The sequence below is a fragment of the Strigops habroptila genome, chromosome 12 (genome assembly GCF_004027225.2).
Source record: "Strigops habroptila isolate Jane chromosome 12, bStrHab1.2.pri, whole genome shotgun sequence".
Lineage (NCBI taxonomy): Eukaryota > Metazoa > Chordata > Aves > Psittaciformes > Psittacidae > Strigops > Strigops habroptila.
Genome location: NC_044288.2, coordinates 2,752,382 through 2,773,438, shown reverse-complemented (window position 1 = coordinate 2,773,438; position 21,057 = coordinate 2,752,382). Strand labels below are relative to the sequence as shown.

Below are 21,057 nucleotides of genomic sequence, written 5' to 3'. Positions count from 1 at the left end.
CCCTTACCCTACCGAGCACGGGTAGTGCGAGGGGATGAAGTTTGCATGGTTGACGGTAGGCTGGCATGCTGTCAAGAAGACTTGAAAGAATTTGCATAAACAGCTCAGCAAAGTACATTTGAAAGAGGTTTTTGGAAGGCAGATCAAGAGCTACCTTTACAGTCCGACTGGACTTCCTTCCAAATGTGAGTAGCGGCTCCGGGCAAGCATGGCAGGAATTGCTCTTATCTCCAGACCACAGCCCCCACAGAGACCTGCAAACTGAGCCCAGCTGCTGATTCCCATCTCATAGACATCAATATTGAGCAAATAATAGGCTACAGTGACATGGGACTTCGCCCTACTCTTCATTTGAACTCCTTTTTTAATGTTTCCCTGTGAGCTCAACATATCTCATAGGCTGTACTTACAAAGCATGGGGACAAGCTCGTGACTATGCTTGCAGGTGGGTCTGAGCTCTTGGAGCATTTCTCGGAATGCTTTTTACAGAACTCAGTAATATCTTGGCATTGTGTCTGGGATCCTGCATCTTCCATGGCATGGCCAAGCTCTTTTCCATCCATGCATGTGTCATTTATGGTCTGGAAGCCCCTGGTTACTGTGGCGTGTCTGCGGTCTGCTCTCACACCAGGCTGTCCCAAGGACATTACATTGCTGTGATGCTTTGACAAAGCCATTTGGACAGTGTGGGTCACTGGAGGATATTCCTGATCTGGCCTGTTCTATATTCTGTTTTATGTTCTACAAACACTACCTGAGATTCAGACTGTTGTATAGTTCAAGTCCTGTCTATGCTTACGGATCAAATATACTTTACATATATGTAAACCCTTTAGATATGACCCATGTAGTATGAGCTCTCGTGTGCCCCTTGTGTTATAGCTCTCCTTTAAAAGTCAAAGCATGCATGAAGGTGTTTATAAATTAAATCTTCCCATCTGGAAAATGACCCACAGGCTTTAGATGTCCCAGTGCTGGGAAAACCCTCAGCCTGTCTAACACTTGCAGCATGCCTGTGCATGTGCAGAGCTGCAAAATGTCTCATCCACCATCAAGATGGAAGCACAGCACTCCTTGCTCTTGGGGTTTGCAGGAAGGGGAGCAGAGGATGTCAGTCCTCCAAACTTCAAACTTTAATAGGGAAGATTTAGGTTAGATATAAGGAAGAAATTCTTCCCTGTGAGGGTGCTGAGGCGCTGGCACAGGGTGCCCAGAGAAGCTGTGGCTGCCCCATCCCTGGCAGTGTTCAAGGCCAGGTTGGACACAGGGGTTTGGAGCAACCTGCTCTAGTGGAAGGCATCCCTGCCCATGGCAGGGGCTTGGAACTAGATGGTCTTTAGGGTCTTTCCAAACCATTCTATGAATCACATCCACTCCTACCATGCAAAAGGAGGCTGGGAAGGAGAGGTGCCTGTATCGTCTGGGCAGAGGTGATGGCATCAGCTGCCTTGCAAAGAAATAGACCCTGCCCCTCATGTCCTCCTCACTGCCAGCATCCCCAAGTGCTGCTGGTGCAGATGGCAGGTCCCTACTCCACTCCTCCCTCCCTGCCACACACGTGTGCTCCAAGTTACAGTAGTTTGTAAGCTCAGAGGTCCTGGAAAATGTGAGGGTTTGTGAACAGAAATTTATGTGCTGTCAAACGAAACAAACAAACAAGGAGGGATACTCTCCTGATGGCCTGGGAGAGCTGGGAGAGGGCCAAAACCGCGCCATCGAGCACCCGGGCCACATAGTTTTGGTCTGATGTGTTGCATGGGCTATGGCTTCCTGCTGGCACAGAGACCGTGCACTGGGAGTATTAGGTTACAACTTGTCATACAATTTTGGTGAAATCCATGGATATTACAGATGTCTCTGTTACATTATTACCCCTCCAGATCCTATAGACATTCTTTGGTGCTCCTTTGGGGCATCATCTGTGCTGCTAGTTCCCATAACAACTTGTGAATTCATCATTCCAAAGCTGCTTTTTAGAAAAAAAGAAAGATCAGCCCAAATTCTCTTGTCTTTTGTCAGCTACTGAAGCATTCGGCTCCCTGGCAGCCTGCCGCTTCTGTTCTCCTCCTCTCTTTTTCTTGTTGTTCATGAAAAGAAATGCAGGCATATACTTAGAAAGGTCGTTACAATTCTTAATGAAAAAAAAGCATATTACCTATGCAGCATTATAGATGCCGGGCTTGGTAAACATTTAAAATAGAAAGACTGGTAGATTAAAAGATTTTAATGCATTGGGCACTGATTTAGTTGATGTATTAGTCTCTTTAGCATCTCTCTGACAGGTCTATTTAGAGCTTCCTTTTCGTCTGGCCTTCCTCAGGCAATGACACTCATTACTCTCTGCCTGTCAGTCAAAAGGAGTTATAATAGAGCTTAAATGGGTCTCCTGACACGATGCCCTGGTAAAAGTAAAGGAGTGATAAATACCAACAATAACACCTCCTACCTGTGGGTGCCCTGGGAGGGGGCAGGCAGCATCCCCCAGCTGCCCTGGGTAGAGGGACAACTTCCCATCCCTGCCCTGGGGTGCTCGGTTCAGGGGAGAGCAGTTTCTTCCTGGGAGTTCAAGAGTGATGAGAAAGAATTGAAGGCTTTTGAGGGAGGTGAAAAGACTGATCTAAACACCAAGGCAAGGAAAATCATGATTGTGCTGAACTAAAATTGGTGGTGTTGAGAGTGTGGAGCTAAAACACAGTTAGTGAGCACAGGAAGATGAGATTTGACATGAGGCAAGACTGACGGGGAGGGTATTTTGGTGTGTGTAAACCACTCCAGCATCCTCAGGGAGAAAGCCAGTTTTTAAAGTGAACATTTATGGACCACACTGAACACATTAGCATGGAATAAAAATTACTTAACTGGTTAGGGGTGAACATATCTGCTATTTTCAACTCCCAAGTTCTTTGCCCTCGCTAAGGTTTCCTTGCCCAGGTATTTATCATGTTACTGTTAATTCACCATCTTATTCTGCTTTCGTACTTAAGGATGGTCCTATTTAGGTGTGCAAGTCACTACTTTTCTCCTTTTTTCAAGGAGCGCACAAAAATGCAGTGAAAACTGCTGTAACTTTAGACATACAGATGCTTAGTAGGATCAGACAAGACTTTGAAGCTATAGATAGACACATTCTGCAGATGCTGACACCCAAGTAATTGGACTTGTGTCATGTACTTGGCCACATCACAGCAGGCCGGCTGCTTGGAAATACAGAGGCTATGGACAGAATCTGAGCTCTGTGCAGGTGATGATTGTGCTAAGTCGAGTAGCCACACTCGATTTTAATGCAGTGGTCAAGCTATGCAGTTAAAGAGTTAACAGCCCAGCGAGAGAAAGCCTGAGTTTGTCTGAGGACCATTTATCCACCCATCTGTCAGTCATCGGCATTCCTCTCTGCTGAGCAGAGCCTGGGTTTGGTGCTTTTAAGGACAATGAACTATTGCTTAGGAGGAGAAATATTCCCATTTGAATTAGATTATCTGACAATTTAAGTGCAATTGCTTGAAAACAACATTAAAAAAACATTAAGATATTCTAGATAATAGGTCAGCCTTGTCTGATATCCCATAGCACTGGCCTTGGTTTCTTGGATTGATCCATCTTGTTCAGCAGCCATCCAGGAGCACAACAAGGCAGAAGTCCTGTAAAACTTACACCAAAAAGTACATTTACACGTACGTAAAACCCGGCTCTTGTGCAGAAAAAATGGAGCTGGTGGAGCCAGACTTCATTTTGGCATTTCTCAACTTTGCAAATAAACATTCTTTAATTAAAGCTCGTCTCTCACTTCCGACAGTTTTTAGAACAAGCAAACAGAGGCAGAGCTGCGTCAGCTGCAGAACAGGAACCCGCTTGTTTCTGCTTGCGGAACATGCTGCCCCGCTGCTGCTGCTGCACGAGTAACTGGTTGCACCAGCCACTTGTCCCATCTATGTAGAATGATGGTATGGTTTGTGTTGGAAGGGACCTTAAAGCTCATCCAGTTCCAACCCCTGCCACGGGCAGTGACACCTTCCACTAGAGCAGGTTGCTCCAAGCCCCTGTGTCCAACCTGGCCTTGAACACTGCCAGGGATGGGGCAGCCACAGCTTCTCTGGGCACCCTGTGCCAGTGTCTCAGCACCCTCACAGGGAAGAGCTTCTGCCTCAGAGCTCATCTCAATCTCCCCTCTGGCAGGTTAAAGCCATTCCCCTTGTCCTGTCCCTACAGGCCCCTGTCCAAAGCCCCTCTCCAGGTTTCCTGTAGCCGCTTTAGGCACTGGGAGCTGCTCTAAGGTCTCCCCAGAGCCTTCTCTTCTCCAGGCTGAACAAGCCCAACGTAAGCCTGTTTCTCTGGGAACAGTTTATGGAGGTACTGAACTCAGGTTTGCTAATTAGCTTAAGCAGCTCTTTACCAGACAACACAGCCCTGGTAAAACCCAGCACTCCCTGTGGGGAGGTGGTCTAGAAGCGAGACAGCACAGAGCAAATCTGGCTACTGTGATAAGCGGGATGTGCCTGACTGGGTGAGATTTGCCAGATTTAATCAGTCTTGGGCTCTGTTCCCAGCTGTGCCAGAACTGATCTTATGCAACTTCTCTGCTATCTTATTTATATGAGTTTTCAATTATATTTGCCTCACTCTTAAGATCAATAGGAGACATTGCTCAATATTATAGCCAACGGAAATCATGGCATTATCATGGGTTGCTAGAGAGCTGGGACTGGAGCACATGAAAGCATGTCCAGTGTTCTTTTCTTAAGGGGCTGTTGCAGTTTTTGCCAGCAGGGCATGATCACTTGTGCCACCCTCAAGTAGGGTGCGTGGGCTGCAGCAGAGATTCAGGGCTGCAAATTCAAATGCAGGAGACAAGGAGGGACTGGAGACTTTAGCCCCAAGCAATTGCAGATGTGTGTGTAGCTTGGCAAAATGGAGTGAATTTTCATGGGAGTTGTAAAGATCTCCTTCCCGAATCCAGGACTTCCGCCATCACAAATTTCCAGTTGGAGGGGGCAGCTGAGAGGGTTTTTTAGAGAAGGGGTTGGACAGCACAATTATTTTTACTTGGGGTAAGACATTTTATTTTTCATTTGCTTTTTGACTCTGTTGCTAAAATTATTATTCCAGTAGGACTGAGTTGATCCATACTAATTTAAGTGTCTAAAGTAATGTTATAAATGAGCTGTGTTTCCATGAGTAACATTCCCATTCATCATTGCAAGGTTTATTTCACGGCAGTGAAATCATTACCATGAAGCAACTGGTGTTCTTTGAAAACACTGAAATCATTTAGCGATCATAACTGAAAACAAGGAGTTGCTCGAACAGCCAGTGTAGATGAGTTCAGCACATGAAAAGTTTTGCTTTTATTTACATGTTGCAAGGGGAATGTGTTCTTAAGAGAATAGCACAGTGAGATCAGCCTTTGAAGAGTGTCTCCCCATTCATTCAATTTATTCCAGTGACCAGCCAGGCTTGGATGGGTTGCACCTCTGTAAACCTGCCATAGTCGAAGTGACATTTCCCTGATTCTTTCTTTCTCCATTGAAATCATCAGCTTTAACCTCAGTTTTACCCTCTCAACTCTAATTTAGTCTCAAGTATTGCCCCTGGGAAATTTCAGTTTTAGGTTTTCAAAGGTTACCCAAAGTATCAAGTTATTGGATTCTATTCGGAGAGTGGGTTTGGGGAGAGCGGGGAAGAAGTGTGATCAATATCTTGTGTCCTCTGTAGTTCTATGAAGAAATCCTCTCAGGGAATAATTTAGCCTCTGATTTTGCAAAGTGTTTGGCATGCTCAGTGTTAGCTGGAAGTGCTCAGGATCTCAGGGATCGCAGGGCTGGATGGGAACTTGGCTGTTTCACAGCTTTATTCGGCATTTTCAATGCCGCTGCGTAATACTTAACAAAACTGGGCTGTGGCCAGTATTTGTGACTTGGGATGGGGCTATTCCCAGTGTAAGCCAGACACCCCAGAGATGATCGGATTCAAGTGCTTTGTTTCTCCTGAAGAATTGCGTATCTCTTCATTCTTCTCCCATTACCAATTGGCTTAGTTGAGAGAGACTCTTCATGGCTCCCAAAGGTTGACTTTGGGGTTGTCGTTAGTTTGAGATGTTATTGGCAGCGGGTTATAGGAGTTACCGCCAAGAAACATGTTTAGGCATTTGGATTACTCTTGTAAATTTTAATTAATCACTTTGCTGCTGTATAAGGCAGCACTGTAACACATACTTAATGCTCGAGTATTCCATTTCCTACAGCAACCTTGCACCACGGGTTTAAAAAATAAAGCTGCAGGGCAAAAAATGTCTACATTCAAGACAGTTTTATTTTTAAAGAGTCTTTCTAAGTGCTCTTTGGGCCTGGAGGGTTGCAGGTCAGGGGTACACAGCAATGTGTCTTAGTGGTGTTACCTCTGCACTGTCCAGTTAGCAGGGTGGTGATGGGTGCTCTGTCTCTGCTCCTGCAGACATCTATCCCTCCAGACAGTCCTGCAGAAATGTTGTAATCTTCTGGCACTCTCCAGATAGCTAAAATTACCCAGTCAGCTGTGTGCAATAGTAATCTGGTTCCTAACGAGAAGCGTGTGGTCAGGGGGGTTCTGTTTTATAGGAGATGAGGTCCAGGCTTCTCAGGGGCTGCCTGACATGTTCAGTCTTTGGTTTTGTTTGACAGAAGGGTAAGCATAAGCACCTAAAACAGCAAGTGTCAAACACAAATAAGAGCTGAGGCTGGTTTACTTCTCTGGTCACCTCTGCAAATTGCCATCTGCAAGCTCATGCCCAGAGGTGTGAGGAGTATCTGAGCAGCAAAGAGGAGCCTGTCCATGGAACAGCCCCTGGATGGTTGTCTGCAGTGCTACAGAAACAAGCTATCAGAGAGAAAAGACACATTCTTCATCTACATATTTTGTAGTACATGGTCTGCATGTGTGCGCTGGTTTTTCCAGACGGATTCTCAAGCACCCACGGGGATCATAGAATCACAGAATGGTTTGGGTTAGAAGGGATCTTTAAACTCCTCATCTAGTTCCAACCCCCTGCCACGGGCAGGGACACCTTCCACTAGAGCAGGTTGCTCCAAGCCCCTGTGTCCAACCTGGCCTTGAACACTGCCAGGGATGGGGCAGCCACAGCTTCTCTGGGCACCCTGTGCCAGTGCCTCAGCACCCTCACAGGGAAGAATTTCTTCATTATATCCAACTTAAACCTCCCCTGTTTCAGTTTTTTTTCTGCCCTACTCCTATTTCTGCAAAGGCTGTATGGTGGTTTTTTCACTTCTTTTGGGTTTATATATATATATATATTTATCTACTTCTGCTTGAGAGTTTGATGGGGGCATTGACAGAGGCTCAGCTTATCCTTACAGAGGTGGAACAATATAAGGGCTGTCTTTTGCAGCATGACAAAGATGTGACTTTTTTAAATGATTTTATATATGTATATGTATTTTAAGTGAAAACTACACTTTGCAGCCAGCTCATTACTCATGTACCTGTCTTCTGGGACAGTGCACCCTGTCCTGCTTAGCGCTGCTGAAGCTGCCTGCTTCATTCCACATCCCAGAGCCTGGTACTCCAACCTATTGATTGACATCTCTGTCTCCAGCTCTGATCTCATGTCTTGACCATCTGCTTCTTCTGGTGGTCTCTGGAGGGTCTGCCAATCAGCAAAGCAGGCTCAAAACTCACAGGCAAATGGGTTAGATTATTTTTGGACCTTCCTTGCAGCCATCTGTTTGGGAGGGAGCCATGAGCTTGTCTTACCCAGCTGGGTTAAGGTGCTGTGGCAGCCTGCGAGGAAGCAAACAGGATAAAGAAAATTACCCTCTTCTTAAGGAGCTGAATCAGCTGCGAGACGGCGCTGAGCTCTCAGCCAGCAACTGGCACCAGCAGTGAGAGATCAGGATATTTCCCAGTCCCTGCTGGAGCTGGCTGCTGCCTTCAGATGACACCCAGGCAAGGCAGCAAGTTTGATGCGACTTCGGAGCTGACTTGTGTTGCCCGTGACAACCTGGGTTTGAGTCTGTTTTACATGCAGACACACACACACGTGCATATGTTGCTATAACAACCAGCCAGGACTTGTACAAAATGTTGGACTCTGTTTTTCAGGTTGCAAAGCACCGAAGTTTTGCTGCAATCCAGGAGGCAAACAGCTGCCTTCAGTCTCTCCCCTGCCCCCCCAGCCTAAAAAAAGCACGAAATCAAGTATGCTAGGCAAAATGTCTGGGTTAATTATGTAAAAAGAGTCTGTAATGTCTTAGTAGGAAAAGAGAAGCACGCAGGGCTCTGTGCTGTTCTGCTCTGTGAAACAGGCACTTCCCAGCAGTAAAGGCTGAGATTTAAATGCTGGGTTTGGCGTCCCCAGGACATCGTGGTTAAATTATGCGACCAGTAAAGCCGCTGGTGTCACCAGGCAGCAGTAAACCACAACTTGTGGGTGAAGATCATGACTTTTGCAGCCTCTGACCCAACGTGATCTAAACTAATGCTGTAACCTGCAGGGCAGCAACCAGGTAAGGGTGAGAACAAGGAATGCAAAGAGCCTGTATTAGCCATGGGAAGCCTTTCCCTATAGCTGCACGCTCTGGTTAAGATACTTATGATATCCAGGCAATGGAATCTGTCTCTTCTAGCAGGCTTATGCCAATGCTCTGTGTTTTTCCCTTCTTCTCTGAGTGATGGTGACACTCTGAACACTGCTGTCTTCCTAAAAAAACCCCTAGTTTTCCTGCAGGAAAAGGGGAAAGCAAGAGAGGCATAGATCTCAGACAGCATGTTTCACAGGATATGGGTGTGTGTGATAGCCCCTGTGTGCTGGTCTTCATCTTGCATGTGTTTGAAAGCGAGCCTTGCCCACGAAACAGGGAGGGAGTTCTGGTTTCCCCTTGTAGACAGCACTTGGTCTTCCTGTGCAGTCCGTGGTGCAGCCTGAGGCTCCATCCTGCCATGCAGGGGGTGCCAATCTCCCTTGCACCACAAATGAGCTGGCACAGAGGTTGCAGAAGGTCACTTGGGGCAGAACTCAGAATAGAGCCCAGAACCTCATATGGGGAATTTGAGGCTCTCTTGCTCATTGCTCCACCACGGCGCATCCATCCACTGCTCTGTCTGGGGTCCTCATGGCTGTGTGTGACCCTAGGCACTCAGGCACAATGCATGCAATGCTGCTTTCTCAACTGTTGTTAAACTTTCTGGAAAAACTCATGTCCTGGCACTCCAAAAAGTGACACGCAATGCTTCATATGTTAATTTAGTGGACAAAGCTTGTGCTGGATTGTCATATTAACGTTAACATCAATGTCTGTGATACTCTAGACTTCTTTTTCCCCACCCAGAAGCTGTGTTGAGAGAACAGAGGAAACAAATGCTTTGGTTATCTGTTCAGGATTTCTAGGTATCTGATAGTCCAAAACCAGCTGCTGCAACTAGGTTGATGGAGGTCTAGAAATCCTGGAGTGATAGATGTGTGGGCAGGAGGGATCTGTGTAGTCTGAGAGCACGGATTAAGCTAGATCTATCCAACTGATGGAGCCCTTGTGTGAGGTCCTGTAAGATGGATATGCCTGTGGCGCTGGGTTGGGCTTCTTGGATGGGATGCATGTTCAGTACCAAGTGGTTGATGTATGCCTCCTGGCATCAACTGTGCTTTTAAATGTGTATGATGGTTCTTCAATGATTTCAGCGCTACCAGTGGGTTTATGTTGCAAAACGCTGTCTGCAGACATGGACTGGGATCCTAGTAGGTGTTTCATAGTCATGTTTTGTAGGTGATGGTGGTCTCCCGCTAGCAATTGAGACTTAATGATGATTACAGACTGTGCTGAACAGTGTCTGAACAACTGTGGGGGGTACTTTGCCTATATTCAGAGATGGGGTCCCGAAAAGATCAGAATTTGATGTAAACTTGCACTATTCCAGAAACTGGTTGGATTTTCCAATATGTGCCCAAACCTCTCATGGCTGACTGAGCACCTCAGAACCTACCTGAGAAAATAAATACCTTTTCAACCAGAGATCAGGGGCCTAAATCCAATTCAAACTACAAATTATACTTATTTTGTGGCTTGAGGATGGCTTGTATCACCAGAAACCATCATAGTTTGCTAAGAGTGATGGCTTCAAGAGAAAAGCCTTGATGTGTCTTGGTCCTGCAGACTGACCTCCCGTCAGTGGTGTGCTGGTAAGGCAGTGCTGGTGGGAAGCTTGTCCTCAGAGACAGCTCCGTTTGCCAGGTCAAAGCTAAACTCAGCTCTGACGTACAGCTTCTTCATCAGCTCATTAAACACTTTGCATAAGATACACAGGAGCTGGCAGCGAGGGAGAGGAAATCAAAACCACTCGCACTTTGTTCACCTGCATTTAAAGTCAGGAAACCTTACTGCAATGATTCATCCCAAGCTACAGGCTCTGGAGCCCTCGTTTGCCTTCTTCAGAGCTGCTCCATGGACAGGAACAGGCTGCTGAGCTGAAAGGAAGCATTTTAGCTGCAAAACTGTGTAAGGCAGCGTGTGCTATTTCTGGAGTGTGCTGTAATGTATGCGTCTAGCCTGGCTTTCTCCAGCAACGGCCAAATGTTTTTCAAGCAGTAAAGAAGGTAAAATAGAGCAACACTGTGCTGCAGCCAGATTTTCCATGCGTTCCGTGAGCAGAGCCTGCAGGAGCCTGCACGTGCATTCGCAGACACATCATTATGTGCATCAGTCACCAGAAGGATGGAGCCAGGGCACTGGGGACCGCAGCTTGGCAGCCACAGCCAGTTACAGTGTGCTATGGCACAGCCCACGGCAGCACAGGCAGTTCATGTGCTCCCAAACTGGGACCAGCGCTTGATCCTGACTTGCTCCACCTATTTGGCAGCCTGCTATATAGTTCCTGCCCTTTGGGGGAGGTGAGAAAGGCGTGGTGCCAACCAAGGGGAATGAAGTGATGTCTTCCTTCCCCTGAATGATGATCGGGGTCACCCTCTGTCCCCCTTTCCAGGACACTGCTTCCAGGACACTTTCTTGAAGGAAAGAAAAGGGACAGAAAGATAAAAACCAGCAGAAACATGGGCTGAGGACTGTGTAGAAGTAACGCAGGGTGGGATCTGTTTGGATCAGCCAGAGCTTGGCAGATTTTCACATGCACACATGGCAGCAGCGCCCGGCTGCAGCAGAGAGGCAGGTATAGATGTCTCCTTGTTTCCCTTCTGGAAGCTGGCAGGTATACGGAGCTCTGTGACACCACTGAGCAAGTGGTCTTTGTATTTACACATGGAGTTTTATATGTGCTGAATGAGAGGGCAGTGAGTGTTTTCTGGCATTTTATGAACGCTGCTGGCTCTCTGTGAGCAGCGGGGGGCAGGTGCAGAACACGAGGCAGATCTGAGCTGGGACTTTATGGAGCTCTGCAAAACCTTCGGTAAATCCGTGTTTGAGAAAGGGACAACAAAGTCCCTTAACAGAATTCAGCAGCAAATGGGATGTTTGTTTATCACACGTGCTTCAGGCATTAATTGAGCCGTGTCCATGGTGCTGTGTTCTGATGCTAAAACCAACATTTACTCACAACCTCTATGGGTTGTTAAACTGATTTTGTAGCTCTTTTTGGACTTTCACCCTTGTTAAATTAAAACAACATTTTGTTGTAATACAGTTGCAAGGTTAACATATAAATGTATTTATTTTTTTTTTGGTCTGGAACTATTGAGCAGGGTGTTTTATAAGTCTTTAGCATTTTGTTCCCAATGATTGAAAGTATTCTCAGTGTTCATATTCAGCCCTGTCCTGCTATTGCATTTACTTGTGTATATGCGCTTTTGCAATAACCTTGTAGGGAGTTTTCTGTCACTTCATACTACCTCTGCATCTGCATGCATGTGCCAACACACTTTCAGAAGCAGCCACTAATGAGGATACAGATTTAACATTACCTAATCTAATTGCTGGCAGTAAAAGGCATGATGGGGAAGATGTTATGAAGAATTGCTGGATGGCCTAACAGTGTTAGTTCCATTAAATCCTCAGAGTCTGACCTGCCTGTAGTTATTTCCTCCTGTGTAATGAGAAAAATGAATTTAAAGAGACAATAAGAGAAACTGCACGGGTGGATGTGAAGGGGCTGGAAGAAGTGTGGTGCTGAGGGCAGATCATGGGAGGTGTGTGGGCTCTGCACTGGTGTCAGGGCAGCCCTGTCTGACCATGACTGGGAAGCAGCAGCCCTCCCTGCCCTGGTTTCCAGGTTTCCATCATCACTCATAGAATCATAGAATGGTTAGGGTTGGAAAGGACCTTAAGATCATTTAGTTCCAAGCCCCCTAGTTTCAACTCACTTTCTTGTCTGATATTATGAGAATTAATGGTTGCAGCCATCTCCATGCATAGGGCCACTGCGCTTGGGGCTGAAGGCACTTTTGTTAAAGGTACCCAACAGCAGCTTCTTCTTGCTGTCTTTCTTCCTGCATTCAGGATGAATTATTGCAAACTTTGCTCTTTAGCTCTGCTTTAAGCCAGTCTTAGCCTTTTGAACATTTTTTTTCCTGGGTACCTTCCCATAAACCGTTGCGATTTCTAATGTCCTATTAAGGCTAAGCCCCACCAGTCCCAGGGTTGGAAGTGAAGGGTCAGTCCCAGGCTGTGCTCAGAGCATCTTGCCCTGCTGCAGGCTGGTGCAGTGCTCAGGTTTATTTTCTAGCTCTGAAGTAGTGAGGAAAGGGTCCAGCTTGCATAGAAAGCCCATCACCAGCCAGCCTCCTGTTCCTCGTTTTTGTACAACTGGAAATGAATCATTTCATATGTGAAAAAAATCTCTGGATTGACATTCTTCAAAAATCATTTGCTCTCGTGTCTGGGTCCCATGTGAGAAGAGGACAGCACAGAGAAACATGCCAAAATTTTAGGCCAAAACAGAAGGAGGATGGATTGCAGATAAGGAGCAAAAGGGCAAGTAAAGAAAAGCCTTATTGTCTCAACGGGAGCAAGTAGAGAAATACTTGAGTTGCTACCACAGTTGGAGAGGATGTGTCTGTGGTATAAATGGCATACATTTCAAACTGCCTCATTACATGAAGGTCTCATGTTTTCTTCTCCAGGCTCCCTTTCCCACGTCACCGTATGAACACCTGAGTCTCCTCGAGGTATTAGAGAGATGAACCTGTAGCAGCTTGTCCACAGGTAAGAGCCTCCGCCATTGCTCCGGTGCCTGCTCCGATGATTTGGGAAGCGTGGAGGGGGGACCACAGAGCCCTTAGTCCTGGTGCTTTGGGGCTTAAACCCATGTCCATGCTGCCTGATGCTGTGATGGGATGTTTGCTTTCTGGCAGGGGTTCTGAAGGTTTTATGACCCTCCAAAGTGATGTGGCCACAGGGGTTTGCAACTCCTAGAGCAGACGTACAGTGACCAAGCATTTAAAATGATGTTTTGAGGGGCAAGGACTGATCCAGGCTGCTGATCTTGGGGGTCTTTTAGTTTGTTTCTGCTTACACCATGCTGGGTAGCTGCCCAGCCAAAGCAGCCTGTGCTCCTGTACTGGTGCTTGCTCTAATGTTCTAAACCTGGTTGATGCCGATTGCAGTGCCAGGGTGGAGGTCACCCCTCCTGCTGCACGGTTTTCCTTCTGTCTCTTTATCTAGCAGCTGCCTAATATAAAACAGCTAGAAACAGAAGGAACTGTTGGGTTTCTCCTCTTGTAGCTGAGCAACATGGCCAGCAAGCACCCAAATCCCATCCTCCCTTGCCTGCTCACTCTATTCCCTTGCAACCTTCATGAAGTCTCTTCAGTCACTCCTGAATGTTCACCTTCCTTAGGGATGCTGCTTGCCCAACTTTGGCGAGGTTTGTTGAAATACAATACTGTTCATGGAGCTCTTGGAGAACCCTCCAGAAGAAGGTGCCTTGCTGCTGGGCATGGACACTAGCCACCAGCATGTTGTAGAGGCTCAACCCAGGGTCTGTCACCTGTGTTGGGTGGATTTTAACGGCTGGGAGCCACTTGGCTGATATGAGGCAGATGAACACAGTCCTTGTGTGAAAAATGGGTTTGTCAGCTCCCTGCTTTGGACCATACAGCTTTATGCATAGGGATGCACATCCCATGGCAGCTTCCTGCTGTCTGCAGGCAGGTTCACAGTGCTGGGGGCATGTTGCAGATCAGCAGACAGGGGTTATTTTCAGAGCTAAAATGCAGTGGTGTAGGATGGGCAGCACAGCAGCATTCCCTGGGGATGCGGACGGGCTGGGGGAGGCAGCGATGCTGCCCATGCAGAAGCCACAGCCCTTTTCTTAGGAAGAAGCTGTTGGCTTGGAAATAACGAGAAAGCAGGCGGGGGAAGAGCAGAGCATCCCGGAGAGTGGCAGCCGCTGCCCCGCTGTGACACAGCCAGGCCTTTTGTCTCATCCGACGGTGATAATTGAAGGGGACAGGTCTTGCACCCTGGGAGCAGCAGGTAGCTCTGCACCAGTGGGAGCTCAGAGCCGGCTCCATCAGCAAATACTTCTTTCTTGGCTGCAGTCAGAGCTCATTATCTCACTGACCTTTAATTTCACAAGTGTTTCCAGGTTGGAAGGGGCTTGGAGCAACCTGCTCTAGTGGAAGGTGTCCCTGCCCATGGCAGGGGGTTGGAACTGGATGAGCTTTAAGGTCCTTTCCAGCCCAAACCAGGCTGAGATTCTATGATTTCTTGCAATATATTTCTTTAGCCTGGTCCAGCTTCCGACCTCCGTTCCCAGAGGCAGCAGGATAATATATTCATGTGCTGTGTTGTCTAGCCACTTCGCATCCCTTCCTCCCTCCTTCCATCCACCCTCCGTCTCTGTCCTTTTTGGCAATCTGTCATTTTTAGTTTTGGTACAAGTCCAGGAGCTGAGTAAAAAGTACTTGGGCAGCTGGAGGAAGAAACAATGGGTTTGAAATACGCTCTAACGTGTTTGTAAACAACTGCACTTCATCAGGGTCCCTGCCCAGCACACTGGCAGCAGACAAAGCTGATGAGACTCTTCTGAGATCAGAATTAATTACACTGCATGGGAATGGTGCAATACAGACCACGATGCAGTGGGGAATATCTCCTGTTCTGTGGTCCATGTCTGTTCATTTATGCTGCGCTCGTCGCTGTGGCTGCTGAGCACCTGAGATTGCTCTTCCCTGAGCTGTGGCAGGAAAGAAGATGAGCAGAGAGAGCTAAAAATGCTGGGAGGACTGTGTTGCACTTTGAGGATGCTCTATGGTGTGTCTGGTGGGACGTTGTGTTTGTTGGAAATCATCTATCAGGGAAGATCAGCACGGGGAATAATGCTGCCGTCCTGTCAAATTATCCCCTTTTCTCCTGAACTCCCACAACTTGTTCCAGGTGAAAAACACCCTAGTTTTGTGGTTTCTTTCTCTCAGGGAGCAAAAAAACCCTTTACTGAGGATGATTTGAGGAGGGAAGTATGGGGAGTGGGCAAAAGGGCTGCAGTTGGAGCATATGGATTGGATGATACCAGGTAGCCTATTGGTCCCAGCTCATGGATTTTGATGAATAAAAACCAGATTTGCAGGTACCTGCTTCCCACCCTGTTGCTGAGGGCTGTGAGTGGAGTAGGGCTGACCCCATGAGATGACTGTTTATACCTGCAGGAATTTTTCTAGTGGGGAGATAATGGAGGAACAAAATCCAAGTGCTTTGAAATCAACCCTTTTGAGGCGTCATGACTCGGCTCACGAAGCTGGTCCATGGCTGCTCCCGCTCGGGGGACGGATGTAGCCGGTCTCTACCTCTTCTGTGAGTAAGAGTGTAATTGCAGACACTGGCACGGTGGCTTGGAACGGGAGCTCATTAATTAATTCAGGACATGCTGGGATTGCATTTTATTAAACCCTGGAATCAGAGTAGACCTGATGAAATGTAAGCAAAGGTTGGGAAGGGAAAGGAGGGCGGTGTGCCACACGTGCTGCCTGCCAGCGCTGCTGCCGTCGTGCCCTTCACTGGTGCGGTACCAAGGATGTGCTCAGGTTATATATAGATATATGTGTGTATATATGTGTGTGTATATATGTGTGTATATATGTACACACACATATATACCTGGTTTTACTCCAGCCAGTGTGATCAGGGAGGATCTGCTTTCCTTCTCCAGTTGCTCCAGATTTTTGCACGCAAGGTGACTGATCCATCCCTCTCTCCTGCAGCAGGTCATAAACCAGGGACCTCTGGCCATGTGCTTCCAAATTGGAGTGAAGAGGAGGTTTCTTTTGCCTTGCCCCTTTTTAAAAGGGTTTAAGTTTCAAACTTGAACAGGGGAGATTTAGATTGGAGATTAGGCAGAAGTTCTTCCCTGTGAGGGTGCTGAGGCGCTGGCACAGGGTGCCCAGAGAAGCTGTGGCTGCCCCATCCCTGGCAGTGTTCAAGGCCAGGTTGGACACAGGGGCTTGGAGCAACCTGCTCTAGTGGAAGGTGTCCCTGCCCGTGGCAGGGGGTTGGAACTGGATGAGCTTTGAGGTCCCTCCCAACACAAACCAGTCTGGCCTTCTATGATTCTATGATCCTCTGCTGATAAAAGCGTCATGCTCCATCCAGACCTGACTATTATTTCATAGTAAGGGATGTCAGCTCCTTATTTACTGCTTTTAAAATGATTTGTGGTCATCTTTGGGGGTTGAACTAGATGATCTTTGAAGGTCCCTTCCAACCCAAACTGTTTTATGATCCTGGAATGGAAATTCAAGTCATTGCTCACATAGTTGGATCTCTGCTTCTTAGTCAGGCTTGTATGTGCTGGCACTACTTGACGCTGCTGGACTTTGCAGGACTAACTAAGTTTTTTGGACAGGTAATCAAGTGTGTATGTGGGGTGTATGCAAAACCATTGGTTCTCCACCAAGAGGTGCAGCACAGCACCCAGCCTTTGCAGGGATGTTGTTTTGCCTGCCGAATCTCCAGCATCCCACACGAGCCGTCTTTTCTCCTGACAGTTTTGGGAATATACTTCACACTAATTTTAGCTCTCCCTCCAAGGTGGATATCTTTGGGGTTTGGGCACAATGAATGCCTTATTCATAAAACTACAAACACTGTAAAAAGAAGGGGGGGGCAGAAAGTGTCCCACCCTAAAATGTTTCTGATCTCCAAGCAGCTGTAATTTGGGCTTGCTTGGAGAACAAGCTGAGGTAGTGTTCATTTTAACAGCCAGGAAAGGGCTGTCTGTTTATATTTAGGGCCTTGTAGATTTGCACAGTGTATGCAGGTGGCACATTAAAATGTGTGGATGATTTCTCACCAGGATAAGGCTGTGTTTTTACTGGACTGCTGTTAATCCTGTGTGAAGGCTAAGTAAGGAAGGATTGAAAAATCTGTTCTAACAGGTTCTTGGGTTAAGTTCTGTAGCCTTCGGAGTGTTGTTTTGAGCTTAATCTTGGTGAATTCCTCCCATGCATCTTCCTACACCCCTGAACACACATTTTGAAGAGCAGGTTGGTTGCTCCAGATGGGAATCTGTAGGGTATTGGCATTAGGATCATCATTGGGTTCTCACTGGATAAGTGTTAGTAGACCGCTGCAATGAAAATAAGTAGGTGGGTATAGAGCATCTTCCAGCAGTGAGGTGGGTAGTGGTCCAGGGTCTCAGTCAACTTGATGATTGCAGCTCCGCATGGGCTCTGTCTGAAGGCAGCTGTGTCTTCAATGTATCTCCAGCCCTGCTCATCATGTGTTGGCTCCAGGAGCTGAAAAATACACAGCAAGCAAAGATGCTGAAGTTCTTTTGCTGATATTAGGGAGCTGAAAGCCCATTCCAGCCACACATCATTCTTCTGCCACCCCTCAGAAATCCTCCCTGACTACTACTCTTGCTCTGATCATCACGGAATCATAGACTCACAGAACGGCTTAGGTTTGAAGGGACCTTAAAGATGATCTAGTTGACCCCCTCTGTCACGGGCAGGGACACCTTCCACTAGAGCAGGTTGCTCCAAGCCCCTGTGTCCAACCTGGCCTTGAACACTGCCAGGGATGGGGCAGCCACAGCTTCTCTGGGCACCCTGTGCCAGCGCCTCAGCACCCTCACAGGGAAGAGCTTCTGCCTCAGAGCTCATCTCAATCTCCCCTCTGGCAGGTTAAAGCCATTCCCCTTTGTCCTGTCCCTACAGGCCCTTGTCCAAAGCCCCTCTCCAGGGTTCTTGTAGCCCCTTTAGATATGGGAAGGCTGCTATATGTTCTCTCCTTAATTTATACGGTCTTCTCCCTTTCTGCGTTTTTATGGGGAAATCCAGATGCTCATTTGGTATTTGCAAAGCTTACCAAGATCCCAGGGCTAAGGAGGTTTGTAAAGAGCAGAGTGCAGCTATTAACATCGGTTGTCTGGGTCTCCTGGCGAGTGCCGGGGCTCTGAGGTTTGTTCACAGATCCAAAGTTAGAAAGTTGTTGATGTTTTTTTTTCATTCACAGTTACAAGAAGCCCTGTTTGACTGAATTGAAATGAGGTTCAAAGTGGGTGTAAGAGATGGGTGGAGCTCAGTGCAGAGAAAAGCTATTAGGTTTTAATTATATGTACCTGTGACATACCATGGCAGGTTATGGTTTGGGAGATGAAGTAGAAAAAAGTGAAATCCAGGTTCTGTTTGCACTGAAATATTTCCATGTGTGTTTGGGTACTTTGCTGTGGTAACCAGAGGGCCTATTTTTAGAATCTTTTCCAAGATGTTGCTCTCTACTACATGGAGTTGCTTGGGAAGCTGGGGCACAAAGTTGTCCCAGAAGGTTTCAAGCTCAAATGAGTATTAATTCAGAAAAATTCCACAGGACTATGCTCTTAAAAGCTGATTAGATTTTGTGCGAGGTTTTTCTGGCTGCGTGTCCTGCCTGGACTTCATGTTGGGCATCCCTGAGATGCCAAATTCCAGCATTTAGCTATGGAAAGGGGCTGTTTTTATTTGGCCGGATCCTGAGTACAGCATTAAACTGGTGATATTGTGATGGCAACTTGTCTTAGCAGTTAAACAGAGTAATCCCAAAATACATGTTAGTGTTCTTAAACATGGTAGTTTTGGTCCTCAGCCAGTGAAGCGCCTCCGAGTCTAATCTTGCAAAGCTCAGCTTTCTGTTTCCTGCAAAGATTCATCACGGAAGAGAACAAGCCCACAGGTTCAGCTGTGCATTTGTGTGTGAATCTTTTACCCTATCTCGTTCATCTGAAGGTCCTTCAGCTTTTACTAGTCTAACCCTGCAGTGTCTGGATGTTCCAGTTTTCACATGAAAGTTATTTAGAAGATTCAGGTTGAAACATTTCTTAGAAAAGTTATGCTCCATTAGGTATATATCCAGAAAGCACAGAAGCAGCCCTTCTCAAAGAAGCCCCAAAGAGCACGAACAGAGAAAGGCAAGCTTCTTTTCAAATGTCATTCTTCATCTTTTATTGTCTTTCATCCATAATCATTTAAATACACTTGCATGTATTTGAACAAACAACAGCAGCACAGCAACTGCACTGCACCCGCAGCGTGCTCCTGAATGCACTGTGTTTTGTGAGAGATTGGTTCTCTCTTGGATGTTTTCCAATGATGTTCTGCAAAATGTTTCCATGTGCATTTTAACAAGACAATTCTCTGTCATGGATTCTAAACATGAGACAATTGTCTCTACGTGGATTTTGTACCAGAACAATTTGTGCCTGCTCAAGGACTCACAGGACCATCAGGGTTGAAGGGACCTCTGGAGATTATCGTGTCCAACCCCCTGCCAAGGCAGGGCCACCCAGAACAGGTCACACAGGAACGTGTCCATGGTTGGGTTTGAATGTTCCCAGAGAGGGAAACTCCACAACCCCCCTGGGCAGCCTGTCCCAGTGCTCTGCCACCCTCAATATGAAGAAGTTCTTCCTCATGTTGAAGTGAAACTTCTTGGGTTTCAGTTTCTGCCTATTGCTCCTCGTCCTGTCACTGGGCACCACTGAAAAGAGTCTGGCACCATCCTTCTGGCACCTGCCTTTGAGATCCTGATCTGCACTGATGAGATCCCCTCTCAGGCTGCTCTTCTCTAGACCAAAAAGGCCCAGCTCCTGCAATATCTCCTCATAAAAGAGAGGCTCCAGGCCCCTGAGCATCTTTGTGCTCTTCCATTAGAAATTCAGTAACTAAAAATATGTGAGGAACGTCTATACACTGTCAGATTCAGAGGAAAAGGTATCATTACATATATACTTTGATAACATACAGGCTACCAAAGAGGGTTGACAGGGAACTGGGACAATTTGGCCTGATGGAGGCCCGCGATTGGCACACAAGTTTTTAATGCATTTCACTGTTTGAGTCTTGAGGAAATGAAGCACCAGAGCTTTTAAAGTTATCTGTGAGCAGTGGGTCATCTTCAGCCAATGTGAACAACATCGCTGTTAAGGGAAGCATACAGGTGATGGATTTGCCTCTATGACACATCAAGTGTGTGTATAAAACTAACGCGGGTATCGTGCAGCGAACATCCTAAAGTGGAAAATTATATGCTCCTGTTAATATATGTAACATGGGAGCTCTCAGCTGTTGAAACCTTATACTTTTAACAAGACATACCTTATGTGTTCTCATCTTGAGTTATATTTCAGACTTATGCTCTACTCTGTAGCCATAGAAGCAATTACAATATTATTTGCTTAGTTTTAATTCCTGTGCTGTTTATATGAAAAGAAATACATTTTCTTACAGCCAAGGAGGTAGTTAGCAGTTTTTAATGTTTTGGATTTGCTTTAATCCCATGTGACCATAGTTATGCATTTAATCCTGGAAGATGAAGTAACTTTTAAACTCCAAAAGATACTCAAGTATCTTTTCCGAGCGAGTTTACAGCTCAATTTCATGTTGACACAGAGAAACAAAATGCCCTTATTTTTTTTTTTTCTTGGTTGTTTTCTTATTTCTTCTCTTGTCATTATTATACCACAGAAGCAAAATTAAGTAGGTAAGTAAATAGCATCTTCCAGCAGTGAGGTGAGTAGGTTCATTTTCTTATTTGTTCTGGGTATAGAAAAAAAACATCACAGTCTCTACAGTGTGAATATTAAAACCAAGAGGCTAGTATGGACCTAGTTATGTACAAGGAAAGTCAACGAGTAGCATTTAGAAGACTGAAT

The 21,057-nt window shown here is 46.4% G+C and overlaps 1 protein-coding gene across 3 annotated transcripts in view; it reads left to right on the top strand.

Annotated features, from left to right (window-relative positions):
• The window catches only part of HIVEP3 (HIVEP zinc finger 3), a 255,393-nt gene that overhangs the window by 107,667 nt on the left and 126,669 nt on the right, over nt 1–21,057 (top strand). For all 3 annotated transcript variants that reach the window (XM_030504573.1, XM_030504575.1, XM_030504574.1), the window contains one exon: nt 13,052–13,133. The gene's annotated coding sequence lies outside the window, so the exon portion shown is untranslated. The remainder of the gene's footprint in view (nt 1–13,051; nt 13,134–21,057) is intronic.